Genomic DNA, 14,344 nt, shown 5'->3' on the forward strand with positions numbered 1-14,344 from the left:
CAGTGTTAAGTTGTTTACTTGAGCTTTTTCTAGCTTCTTAAGGTATGCCTGTAATGCTATAAACTTCCCTATCAGGACTGCTTTTGCTGTGTCCCATAGATTTTGAGTTTTTGTATGTTCATTTTCATTTGTTTCAAGGAAATTTTTTATTTCTTCCTTGATTATATTGTTAACCCATTTGTTATTTAATAACATGCTATTTAGCCTCCAAGTGTTTGAATGTTTTTCAGTTTTCCTATTGTAGTTGATTTCTAGTTTCATGTCATTGTGATCAGAGAAGATGATTGAAATGACTTCAATCTTCTTAAATTTATTGAGACTTTTCTTGTGTCCTATCATGCAGTCAGTCCTAGAGAATGTACCATGAACACTTGAAAAGAATGTATATTCTGCTGCTTTGGAGTGAAAGGTTCTGAAGATTTCTATTAAATCCAGTTGATTCATCATGTCATTTCAGGCTGCTGTTTCTTTCTTAATTTTCTGTCTGGAGGATCTATTCATTGATATTAGTACGGTATTAAAATCCCCTACTATTATAGTATTGCTGTTGATCTTGCCCTTTATGTCCATCAAAATCTGCATTATATATTTAGGTGCTCCTATATTAGGTGCATAAATATTTACAATGGTTATATCCTCCTGTTGAATTGCTCCCTTTATCATTATGTAGTGACCTTCTCTATCCCTTACTATAGCCTTTATTTTAAAGGCTATTTTGTCAGATATAAGTATTGCTACCCCAGCTTTTTTTTTTTTTTTCATTTCCATTTGCATGAAATACTTTTTTCCATCCCTTCATTTTCAGTCTATGTATATCTTTTATTCTGAGGTGGGTCTCTTGTAGACAGCATATGTGCAGGTCCTGTTTTCTTATCCATGCAGCTACCCTATATGTTTTGATTGGAGCATTTAATCCATTTACATTTAAGGTTATTATTGATATGTACTTATTTATTGCCATTTTATTCTTTAAATCTACAATTATTTTTCTCTCTATTTCTTTTTGCCTTTTCTCTTTTTATAGCAGGCCCCTTAACATTTCTTGCAATATTGGTTTGATTGTAATGAATTCCTTGAGTTTTTGTTGTTGTTTTTTTGACTGAGAAGCTTTTTATTTCTCCTTCAATTTTAAATGAGGGCCTTGCTGGATAAAGTATTCTTGGTTGTAGGTTCTTGTTTTGCATCACTTTGAATATTTCTTGCCAATCCCTTCTGACCTCAAGGGTTTCTGTTGAGAAGTCAGATGTAATCTTTATGGGGGCTCCTCTGTAGGTAATTAACTGTTTTTCTCTTGTAGCTTTTAGTATTCTTTCTTTGTCTCTTAACTTTGTCATTTTAATTATGATGTGTCTTGGTGTAGGCCTCCTTGGGTTCCTCTTTAATGGGACTCTTTGCGATTCTTGAACTTGTATGACTTTTCTTCATCAAGTTAGGGAAATTTTCAGCTATAATTTCTTTTTTTATTTATTTTTTATTTTTATTTTTATTTTTTTATTTATTCATTATAGCGAGGGGAGAGAGAGTGAGAGAGAGAAGGGGGGAGAAGCAGGAAGCATCAACTCCCATATGTGCCTTAACCAGGCAAGCCCAGGGTTTTGAACCGGCAACCTCAGCGTTTCCAGGTTGACGCTTTATCCACTGCGCCACCACGGATCAGGCCTATAATTTCTTTAATCAGGTTCTCTATCCCTTGTTCATTCTCTTCTCCTTCAGGAACCCCTAAGATGTGGATGTTGTTTCTCTTCATTTTGTCACAGAGGTCTCTTAGAGTTTCCTCAGTCTTTTTGAGCCTCTTTTTGCTTTGCTGTTCTGCTTCTTTGCTTTCATTTACTTGTCTTCTAAAGTGCTGATTTGATCCTCTACATCATCCAGCCTGCTGTTGATTCCTTCTAGTGCAGTCTTCATTTCTGATATTGTCTTGGTCATTTCTGACTGGTTTTTTTCTTATGATTTTAATATCCTTTTTGATGCTTTTATCTCTTTATTTAGGTATTCATTATGACCATCCATTGTTGCTCTAAGATCCTTGAGCATCCTAAAAATCAATATTTTAAACTCTGCATCTGGTAGTTTGGTTACTTCCATTTCATTTAGTTATTTTTTTTCCTGGGGACTTCTCTTGTTGATTCATTTGGGTCGTGTTTCTTTGTCCTTTTTGTCAGTGTATTAGGTAGCACTGTCTGACTCTGCAATTTGTTGTGGTGTCTTTATGAGGAAGATGGGCTCTGTGATATTAACCTCCAGGTCACCTGATTTCCTTGTTCTAGCAATGCTTCTTGAGGGTACTATTTTCCATCCTGTTGTATGTGAATATCGAATGCAGTTGATCCTTTTGTTGGTGTGGTTATCCCTTCAGGCTGGCTGGCTCTAAGGGTCAACCTTGATCATGTGTATTAGACACTGTGCAATGTCTGTCCCGTGGAGTGTATTTATTCTCCACAGTGTCTGGTGCCTGTTGGACTCCTCCTTTGTGTGTGCTGCTTGTGTAGTTAGCTGAGTCTAGGGTTGGTGCTGTCAGCCACCCACTACTGGTTTTGTTGGTTCTAGATCTTTTGGGGTTGGCACCAGCCATTGTTTGTAACCTGCCATGGGCTATCTGTCTGGAGCTACTGCTCTGTTTCCTGTTTGTGTCTGCATTTCCTGTGCCTGGGTAGTGTAGAAGGGGCCAACCTTTGTATAAGGATCAGCTTCCTCCTACTTAGAGATGACAGCAGCTCCGTAAAAGCCCCAAGGTCTGTAAGTTTTGCCTCCACTTTTCAGCTGCTCCACCTCCTCTTGCAGCTGCTTGGACTTCCTACAGAGTTTTCTGTAGAAAGACTGTAATGTGGGCCCAGACTGGCTTCACCCAACCAACCCCTCTACAGATTGCAAGCTTGGTGGGTTAGGGCAACTGAGGTTGGGAATACAACGTCAGTGGGACCTGCTATGTCAGGGGTCTCTTGGTCAGGAGCTCAGTAAGAGGAAAGTGGCCCCTAATCCAGAGCCTAATCCCTCAGCCACTACTGGATACTCAAATTTTATTTCTCCCCAGCAAGGTGAGCCACAGGTTCAGATTGAGTGTGGCTGACAGTCTCCTCTGCAGACATTCTTACAGCTGGTGAGACCCTGATCTCAGGGAGGAAGACTGAAAGAGTCCTCTCCTGGGGCTGACTATATCCCACCCAGAAAGTGCTAAGTTCCTCAACCAGACCCAACAATAGGCTCACAGGGGCCCACACTTTAAATGTCCATGCTCCTAGCCTCTCTCCTTTCCCCCTGTGGATTCTGGCCCAGCAGGGCAGGGTATCCAGCACCTGGGCTGGCTGACTATGAAGTTCCACCCTGTCCATTGCATGCAAGCACCTGTGTAGGTGCTGATCCCAAAGAGCAGAACTCGCCTCAGCTGGGCTCATTGTCAGATAAGCCGTCTCTTAGGGCATGCCACCAGCAAGGGTCATTAGGTCTGGAACCAATGCTCTCCACAGGTGGCCATCGGATGTGCCAGCCCTGGACCTTTCTGGAAGGAACTTGGCACAGAGAAGCAGGAGACACTGCCTGTGACTGGCCCTCAGCAACCTTCTTGGAACTATAAGCAATCCAGAGTTTGTGGCTGCCTCTGCTGGGCCCAGGTGTACATAGGAATACCAAATTTCACACCTAGGCTGGCTTTTACCTACACTGAGCCTGGAGGGGGGAGGTCCATAAAAGGCCAAAGTTCCCTGAGTACCACCTCCTGCAGCCTCTGCTGGCTGTTTGTTGGGCTTGACCACTGAAAAAAACCTCTGGTATAGTCTAGAATCTATGGCAATTCAGGAATTAGGAAGGTTGGTGGACGTGGCTCAGCCCCAGGTATCAGTCTGTCCAAACTTTTTTCACAGATCTCAAGAGGCAGTGACCCCTAGGAGTCTAGTGGGTGTGGCCTCTGAGACCCAGAGGTGTGGTCTGCCCACAATTTAGACAGTTTCTACTGAGTCTCCTGTGGGGTGGAAGCACTAGTCACCTGAGGTGCCCTCTGCTTCCTGGCTTCTCAGAACAGCCTGATCTCCATGGCTTGGGGTAAGAGAGACTCCTGAGTGCTTTTTCCCAGATTGATGCTGCTCGTAGGGAATTACCCACCCAAAAAAGATGGCAACTGAGGTATTGGAGAATGACTCAGCAAGGGGTTCCGGTGGCTGTCCCCCACAGTGACTCTCCCTGGGCCACCAACTTCACACTCTCCTCATGCAACACTCGTCCTCTCAGCTCTACCCTCCTGGAGCCCCAGGTAAGTGGCTATGAATGAGATTTTCTGTGCTGGCCCTTTAAGATGGAGCCTGTGTCTCTGAGAGCTCCCATCTCTTTCTCACAGACAAAAATCTCGGCTCTTGTCACAGCCAAATGTTATGTGTGTGCCTCTTCTAGGCTCTGGGGCTCTAGGCTGGGGCACCAGTCCTGGGTTGAGGACCCTCCCCTCTCAGGGCAAACCTCCCATAGTGAGAGTCCCTCCAGACTCTCCAACAATGCTCGCTTCTGGGAGTGGGTCAGTTGTTTCCTCATCTCTGCCCTTCCTAACAGTCTCAGTGTGGCTTACTCTGTTATCCTTGGTTATAGACTCCTATTCATTTAGTCCAGAGTTGGTTTTTCAAAATGATTGTTCTTAAAGTAAGTTGTAATCTAATTTGGTCTGGGAGATGGCAATTGGAACGTCTGCCTACTCCATTGCTATCTTGGAATCCGATTAAAATATTTGAGTACTTATTGTGTTCTAGGAACTATGCCAGACACAGCAGTCACTAAAACACAGGCCTTGCCTCCATAGAGATCATTATCTTGTGGGGTAGATAGTCTCACATGCCCAAGTTGTCTAATCAAAATATACACTTGCAGCCTGACCTGTGGTGGCACAGTGGATAAAGCGTTGACCTGGAAATGCTGAGGTCGCCGGTTCGAAACCCTGGGCTTGCCTGGTCAAGGCACATATGGAAGTTGATGCTTCCAGCTCCTCCCCCCTTCTCTCTCTCCTCTCTCTCCCTCTCTGTCTCTCTCCTCTCTAAAAAAATGAATAAATAAAATAAAAAAAAACAGATAGATGTTTCTGTCTCTCTAATATATATATATATATATATATATATATATATATATATATATATACACACTTCCATGTCCAATATTTGTCTCAAAAGTGAACTCCTGATTGCCTGTACCCAATCATACATACCAAATCTGTTTGCACCACAGTATTTCCCACTTCAGTTAATGGTACCTGTTTCTTGTCAGTTGTTCAGGCCAAAAACATTGGTGTCATCCTTGACTTGTTTCTAACAGTCCATTTCCAATCCATCATTAAATTCTATTGTCTACTTTCAAAGCAAATCCAGAGTGTGACCACATCTCACCTCCTCTGCTGTTACAATTACTGAAAATAGTATCATAACTAATCTCCCAGCTTCTTCCTGACACCATTCCTCTAAGAGTCTATCCTTAGCACAGAATCCTGATGATCCTCAGGAAGGTCCTGGCTACAGGTGATTGATTGGTTTGTTGAATGATTGACTGACTGATGTATATAAAACCATGAGACCAGATAAGGTCACAAAGGAAATGAATGTAAATGAAGGAGAGAAGCATGGGATGTGCTCTCACTTCCTTATAACATGGTAGGGGGGATTGTGAGATGCCCCTATCTCACTGATTCCTAAAGAAATCCAGGATGACTCAACATTCCATCAAATGAAAGATGGTAGGAAGACTCCCTCTGATAAGACCCCAGCACTTAGCACAATGTGGTCACTGATAGCAGGATGCAGAAAAGCCAGGATGGGAAGAAGCAATGATGTGTCCTTCCTCTGAATGGTGATGATGTGCCTAAGGGATGGGGGCCTAGCCCCTAGTGTGGCCTCCGGGATGAAGAGGCACAAGGCCCAGGCTCACTGAGCCAACATGCTTGGTTGTTTTCCTAAAGCATTCCCAGGATCATAGGTCTTGTGACAAGCACATCCACCCTGCCTGGTGGGAGTTGGGAAAAAGTCATGTGAAAGGATGCCCAGGAGAAGGATGGTGACTCAGATGGGTCACAACAGTGTCAGGTGGAAACCAAGGTTAATGTGCACACATCCTGTCTTAGCTGAAGCAGGTTCTTCCCATGCTCTCCCACAGGCTTCATCCTGCCCCAGCAGATTTCCATCATGGAATTCCAGGCAAATGACCTCCACAACTGTCTGACTTTTATACCTACTCACTCCACCCTAGCAGGGAAATCATAGAATATGCTGAGCATGGGAGTGTGCGAGACCCGTCTTGCTCTTGCTCAAAGCTGTCATGCCAGCCTCTTGCCAGCAGGGGTCTGGATTCTATGAGCATAAACTGAAACTCCTTGCCTTGCTTGAATTCCCAGCCTGTTGGAACACTCAGACTCAAGGGCTCTGTTATTGCCACTTGTCCACTCAAATTGGGTCCCTCTCTTCTGTGGGTTTTTGAGTACAACATCCCCTATATACCCACCTCCTCTGAATCTTATCCTCCTTCCACAGCTTCATCTCTATTTTGGCTAACCTTCCCATTGCCACCCTATATTTGCCCCTGCCTGTCCAGGCTGAATCCCTAGGAAGATGTTAATAATGTATGGACATAGTGGGGAAAAAAAAAGCAAGTTACAGAGATATTCATATTATAGTATAATTTTTCAAATATCAATATTAAGACTATTTTAAAGCAGCTTCAAGTTTGCAGAAATATTGAACAGCAAGTACAGAAAGTTCACATCTATTTGCTTCCTGCCCTTAGCTACATATACTTTCCTATATTATTAACATCGTTTTTAAAATTTGAATTTATTGGGATATTGGTTTCAAGTGTACAACTCAATAAAACATCCTCTGCAGCCTGCATTGTGCACCCATCACCCCAAGCAAAGTCTGTTTCCATCCCCATTTTCTCCTCCTTTGCCCACCTCCACCTAACCCCACCCTGCTTTCCCTCTGGCTATCACCACACTGTTGTTGACTGTGTCTGTATATTTTATATATATGGTGTTTTATTGCTTAATCTTTTTTCCAGTCCCACAACACCTCTCCCTATAGTTGTCAGCATGTATCCATGCTTCTGTTTTTATTTTGTTCCTCAGTTTATTGTGTTCATTAGATTCCACATATAAGTGAGATTATATGGTATTTGTCTTTTTCTGACTGGCTTATTTCACTTAGTATAATAATCTCCAGGTTTTTTTATCCACTCATCCACCAGTGGGAACTTGGGCTGTTTCCAAATCTTGACTATTGTAAATAATGCTACAATGAACAGGGAGGGGTGCATATATTTTTTGAATTAGTGTTTCAGGTTTCTTAGAATATATTCTCAAGGGTGGGATCACTGGGTCAAAAGGCAGATCTTTTTTTTTTTTCATTTATTTATTTTTTTTAGCGTTAGAGAGAGACAGACAGGGAAAGACAGACAGGAAGGGAGAGAGATGAGAAGCATCAACTAACTCATAGTTGTGGCACTTAGTTGTTCATTAATTGCTTTCTCATATGTGCATTGACTGGGGGGCTCCTGCTGAGCCCATGACCCTTTGCTCAAGGCAGTGACCTTGGGCTTTAAGCCAGCAACCTTTGGGCTCAAACCAGCAACCACGGGGTCATGTCTATCATCCCATCCTCAAGCCAGTGATGCTGCACTCAAGCTGGTGACCTCAGGGTTTTGAACCTGGGTCCTCAGTGTCCTAGGCCAACACTCTATCCACTGTGCCACTGCCTGGTCAAGCAAGGCAGATTTATTTTTAATTTTTTGAGAAAACTCCACACTGTTTTCCACAGTGATTGTACCAGTCTGCATTCCTACCAACAGTGCATGAGAGTTCCCTTTTCTCCATGTTCTTGCCAGCACGTATTATTTGTTGATTTATTGATGAAAGCCATTCTGATAGGTGTGAGGTAATATCTTATTGTAGTTTTAATTTGCATCTCTGATAATTAATGATGTTGGGCATTTTTTATGTCTATTGACCATCTGTATGTCCTCTTTTTAAAAAAAATTATTTATTGACTTTAGCAAGAGAGGAAAGGGGAGAAAAAGAAAGACAGGAACAACAATCTTTCTGTATATGCCCTGACCGGGAATTGAACTGGCAACTTCTGTGCTCTGAGTCGATGTTCTAACTGAGCTATCTGGCCAGGGCTGTATGTCTTCTTTGGAGAAGTGTCTATTCAGGTCCTGTGGCCATTTTTAAATTGAATTGTTTGTTTTCCTGGTGTTGAGTTGCATAAGTTCTTTATAAATTTTGGAAATTAACCACTAATCAGATGTATCATTGGAAAATATGTTTTCCCATTTCATTTTATTGATTGTTTCTTTTGCTGTGCAAAAGCTTTTTAGTTTGATGTAGTCCCATTTGTTTATTTTTTCATTTGTTTCTCTTGCCTGAGATTATTTATTGACAAAAATATTGCTGTGAGAGATGTCTGAGATTCTACTGCCTATGTTTTCCTCTAGTGGCTTTTATGGTTTTATGGCTTACGTTTAAGTCTTTTATTCATTTGAGTATATGGTGTACTTGGTGGTCTAGTTTCATTTTTTTGTATGTACCTGTCCAATTTTCCCAACACCATTTATTGAAGAGATTGTCTTTTTACTCCATTGTATGCTCTTGCCTCCTCTGTCAAATATCAATTGTCCATAAAGGTATGGGTTTATTTCTAGGCTCTCTGTTCTGTTTCATTAATCTATATGGAGCAATGGTGAACTAGGTGGATCATCAATTATATACATTTATTGTACATTTGAAAAACAAAACCCATTATTTTTGGGGGGTGATTACAGACTAAAAAAGAGCAGAGATTTATGATATCTTCTTGGTTCTTAGGGATACACAGAAGGTACTAGCTCTTGCTCTCTAAATAGTTTGGGGAAGCCCCCTATTTCTGATACAGAAATTGTATCAGAAGTTTAGGAGTAATCATAAGATGTTTACATTTAAAAAAAATTGAAAGGGCCCTGGACAATTGGCTCAGTGGTAGAGTGTTGGCCTGGCATGTGGATGTCCCAGGTTTGATTCCCGGCCAGGGCGCACAGGAGAAGCACCCATCTGCTTCTCCACCATTCCCCCCTCTCCTTTCTCTCTATATCTCTCTTCCCTTCTCGCAACCAAGGCTCCATTGGAGCAAAGTTGGCCCAGGGTGCTGAGGATGGCTCCATGGCCTCTGCCTCAGGTGCTAGAATGGCTCCAATTGCAATGAAGCAACAGCCCAGATGGGTAGAACATCGCCCCCTGGTGGGCTTGCTGGGTGCATATTGGTTAGGTGCATGTGGGAGTCTGTCTCTGTCTCCCTGCTTCTCACTTCAAAAATTTTTTTTAAAAAATTGAGAAACACTTGTTCAAAGACCTGAAATAAACATCATACTTGTAATACTTTTAAAGAATGATTCTTTAGAGGGAAATTAGAGATATGCATTTGGTTCTTTTTGGCTTTTTTGGACAAATAGTAAGTGTTATTAACAAAGATCAAACAATTAGGAGGTTTACTCTTTAAGTGAATGAACTCATTCATACTGTATCAGTGAACTATCCTCAGGCACCTTCTAATACAATATACTCCTGCTACAACCATAACAAGAATCACTATTAAGCTATCTCAGTTGTTAATCATGTCGTAGTAGTAGTTTGAAAGTCTGTCTTTAAAAGAGTTTAATGGCCTGACCTGTGGTGGCGCAGTGGGATAAAGCGTCGACCTGGGACACTGAGGTTGCCTGTTCGATACCCTGGGCTTACCTGGTCAAGGCACATATGGGAGTTGATGCTTCCTGCTCCTCCCTCTCTCTCTCTCTCCTCTCTGAAAATTGAATAAATAAAATCTTTAAAAGAGTTAAATGAAAAAAAAAAAGAGTTTAATGAAGTGAAGCTGACATCTACCAGTAAAGCAAATAAATGAACAAACACAACTTCCTTCTGTCCCTTCCCCCACAAATCCCTACACTTTCCAACCCTGACCACAGGTGCTAAGAGCACTTCTGTTCCTTTTACCTGAGAATGCTCCATATTCTAGCACCGTTTTTCCCCCTCTAAGGGAAAAAAATGTAAAATAGAACCTTAAAATGAAAACACCAAAATCCCAACAGGATCCCAAGTTATTTTTATTTGATGTGGCTTTGATTCTGAGTGCAAACTGTGAGGACACAACAGAATTCGGCTTAACCAATGAGGCCAACTGTTTAAAAAAGACTCAAAGATAAATAACAATGATCTCCAGAAAAATGAGAGGGCTTCATTAGGAAAAAAACAAAGCAAAAGTAACCTCTAAAAGGGAGAATAAATGGAAGCAACCAAAGAGGACTCAAAAGGTAGAAAAGGAACTCCAATTTTTCACTGAGATTAAGAGAGAGGAAAACAAATCTAGATGGTTCTTGCTGCCTTCCACAGAGCATGTGTTCTAAGTATCTTTGTTGAATGAATGTTTAATCACAAAAGCCTTTAGAGATTAAGGGAGGAGAGGAGGATCAAATCTACATAAAAAAGATATGTTGATTAAAAGTAAATGTTCTCAAATACCCAACATTTTTGCTTGAGAAATTAACAAAGTAAATGTTCTCAAATATCCAACATATTTGCTTGAGAAATTAATAAAATCAGTTCTAATTTCCAGAAAAACAAGAGGTATTGTTTAGTAACAAGTCAAAACAAATGTCTGGGAAGTCCTAGCTAATGTTTAAGACGCTAAGAGCTATATAGACTGGGAAGGAAGAAATCAAACTGCCTTTGTTCACAGATGACATGATTGTCTATGCAGAAAATCTGAAAGAAGTGACAAGATGTCTGGAACTAGTAAGCAATTATAGGAAGGTTGCAGAATATAAGGTTAATGTACAAAAGTCCATTGCTTCCCTATATGCCAGCAATGAACAAGTAAAATTTAAAATTTAAAAAAAAAAAGATCCCCATTTACATTATTAGCACCTCCCAAAATGACATATTTAGGCTTAAATATAACAGGATACATACAAAATCTATATGAATAAAACTATAAAACTCTGATGAATAATATTTTTTAAAAACCCACAAAATAAATAAAGAGATATTCCATGCTCAAGGAAAGGTAAACTCAACATATCAGTTCTTCCAAATTATATCGCTTCTCGGCCTTTTGGCTAAGATCAAGTGTAGTATCTGTTCTTATCAGTTTAATGCGCCCAAATTGATCTATAGATTCAAGCAATCCCAATCGAAATCCCAGTGAGTTATTCTGTAAAGATCAATAAACTGATTCTAAAGTTTATGTGGAGATGCAAAATACCCAGAATAGCTAACCCAATTTCAAAGGACAGGAACAGAGTCAGAGGGACAAAAAGGTGTAACAGGGGCATCTGGCTATATGTACTAGCTAGAGGAAATGAAGGCAGATGACAGCCAGAATCTTTCCTTGGTACTATTAGAGGCAAAAAGACCATCTAGATGTGTGTGTAAGGTAGTAAGATATATGTGGTGACTTGCGTTTTTGTGTGTATGTGTGTACAAAATATATATATTATCTGCAGAGAACTCACTTATTTATAAGGGCAAGGAGTGGAGGGCTGCTCTGCAGGGGGAAAATGGACAGAGGGAATCAGAAAGCAGTTTGGGAATCTCTCTGTACAAAGATCAATGGCTGAGAAGGCCTAATACACAACCTCCTAATTGGCTGCAACCAGAGGTCTCTCATCCTGTTATGTTAAATACAACTAAAAAGATGAGCTTTTGGGTTCACTTGATTCTCTATATGAGAGGGACAACTGTTTAAAAAAGACTCAGAGATAAATAACAGTGATCTCCTGAAAAATGACAGGGCTTCATTAGGAAAAAACAAAGCAAAAGAAATGTCTAAAAGGGAGAATGAATGGAAGCAACCAAAGAGGACTCAAAAGGTAGAAAAGAAACTCCAACTTTTCACGGAGATTAAGAGAGAGGAAAGCAAATCTAGATGGTTCTTGCTGCCTTCCACAGAGCATGTGTTCTATGTATCTTTGTTGAATGAATGCTGCATTAATCATAGGGCAACAGAAAATGTTTAATTTAAGGTTATAGTATCAGTACCTTCTCTTTTCCTCAAAATGGGCTAGAAAGACTCACCGGACCAAATATTCAAAACTCAATTCTAGAATATAGAAAATCAGAAGCTCATCACATCACATCTACTCTGCTTCCTCAGAGGTAGAGCCTGACTGCTGAGTCAGGGCCAGCTGGGATGCAAACAGGCAACACATATGGTAAGAGGTAAAAACACACACAAAGGCAGGCACATAGATCTGTTGTGGCTCAGATAGTATGAAACCACACTGGATAGGCAAGAAAATCTGCTTTCATATAGAATTATCATTAATGCAAAGAATTGATTGGAATAGTACATTAAAAGTAATTAAAAGGAAATATGTCCTTTGATTTCCGAAATCAAAAATAAAACTGACCCAGAGAACCTGGTTTTTGAAGGCCAGTGTAGTAGTCAGCTTCTCAGATGGCTCCAATTGAGTCCTGTCTGCTGACACTCATGGCACTATATAATCCTTTCCCCTTGAGAACCTTGCTTGTGACCAATAGATTATGGCAACATTGAGAGGTATCACTTTCCATAATTAATTTACAAAAGATTATTACTTCCATCTTGCCAGCCAAATCCATCTAATGCTTTCTTCGTATGCACATTTTTATGACATTAACTGCCATGTTGAGGAGGCTCACATGGCAAGGTACTGAGAGTGTTGTAGCAAAAAGCCATTGCAAAACTGAAGTTCTCAGTCCAAAAGAACCTGAGAGACTGAATTCTGCCAACAACCACTAGAGTGAGCTTGGAAGCAGACCCCAGTTGAAATTTAGGATGAGACTGCAAACTCTGGGCTGACACCTTGATTTTGGCCTTATGACAGATCATGAGCAGAAAGGATCCAGCTAAACTCTGTCTGGATTCTTAACCAACAAATACCATAAGATAATAAATATGTGCTGTTATAACTGGCTAAGTGTTGTGGTAATTTGTTATGCAGCAAGTATAATACAGACAGAAGTGGAGAAGCTCTGATTGGTCCCAGGGCTCTCAATATTTGCACTGCTGTCATGGCAAAGGCCTTGGGACCCAACATTCCTGTGCTTCACCAATTCTCTGATGAAGTGTGTGTTCAAATCCTTTGCTCTCTTTTCATGAGGGTTGTTCCTTTCTTATTGTTGAGTCTTGAGAGTTCTTTATATATTCTGGATATTGGTCATTTTCCAGATATATGATATGAAGACAGAATTTTTAAAATTTTGAAGTGCCTGACATGTGGTGGCACAATGGATAAATTATTGACCTGAGGCTGCTGGTTTGCAACCTCGGACTTCCCAGTCAGGCACATATGAGAAGCAGCTGTGAGTTGATGTTTCCGCACCTCCTCCCCTTTCTCTCTCTCCCTTCTCTAAAATCAGTAAATAAAATCTTGAGAAAAAATTTTTGATGAAGTACAACTTATTCATTTTGTCATTTATTGGTCATACTATTGGAGTTACATCTAAGACATCTTTACATAACTCATATTTATAGATTTTCTTCTATGAATTTTATAGTTTTAGGCTTTATATTCAATCTATGATTCATTTTGAATAAGGTTGTTTATTTATTTATTTATTTATTTTTATTTTTTGTATTCTTCTGAAGTTAGAAGCAGGGAGGCAGTCAGACAGACTCCCGCATGTGCCCGACAAGGTTCCAGCTGGCATGCCCACCAGGGGATGATGCTCTGCCCATCTGAGGCGTTGCTCTGTTGCGGCTGGAGCCATTCTAGTGCCTGAGGCGGAGGCTATGGAGCCGTCCTTAGTGCACGGGCCAACTTTGCTCTAATAGAGCCTGGCTGCAGGAGGGGAAGAGAGAGATAGAGAGGAAGGAGAGAGGGAAGAGTGGAGAAGCAGATGGGCGCTTCTCCTTTGTGCCCTGACCAAGAATCAAACCTGGGACTTCCACACGCTGGGCCAATGATGTACTGCTGAGCCAACCAGCCAGGGCCTTGAATAAGGTTTTTATATGATGTGAAGCAGAGATTAAAATTCATTTTCTTGAATACTGATAATCAATTATTCAGTACCATTTGCTGAAAAGACTTTACTCCTTTGTTGAAAATCAGCTGCTCGTACATAAGTGGGCCTATTCTAGATTCTCTATTCTGTTCCATTGATCTCTTTGTCTATGTCAATACCACACTGTCTTGATTGCTGTGGCTTTACAATAATTCTTGAAGTGACATAATATTAATCATCAAATTTTATTTTTTTGCAAAGATGTTTTGGTGATTCTGGGTTCTGTGTATTTCCACATGAATTTTTAGAAGGAGCTTGTTGATTTCTTTAAAAAATCTTGCTGGAATTTTTATTGGGATTGTCTTTAATATCTAAATCAAT

The 14,344-nt window shown here is 40.6% G+C and overlaps 1 non-coding gene across 1 annotated transcript; it reads left to right on the forward strand.

Moving 5' to 3' along the window:
- The first annotated feature begins 11,074 nt into the window (after window positions 1-11,074).
- LOC136396266 (U2 spliceosomal RNA) lies at window positions 11,075-11,259 on the forward strand. The gene has a single exon (XR_010749652.1). It is a non-coding gene; the product is annotated as a U2 spliceosomal RNA (small nuclear RNA).
- Window positions 11,260-14,344: the final 3,085 nt, after the last annotated feature.

Source organism: Saccopteryx leptura, chromosome 2, assembly GCF_036850995.1.
Source record: "Saccopteryx leptura isolate mSacLep1 chromosome 2, mSacLep1_pri_phased_curated, whole genome shotgun sequence".
NCBI classification, from domain to species: Eukaryota; Metazoa; Chordata; class Mammalia; order Chiroptera; family Emballonuridae; genus Saccopteryx; species Saccopteryx leptura.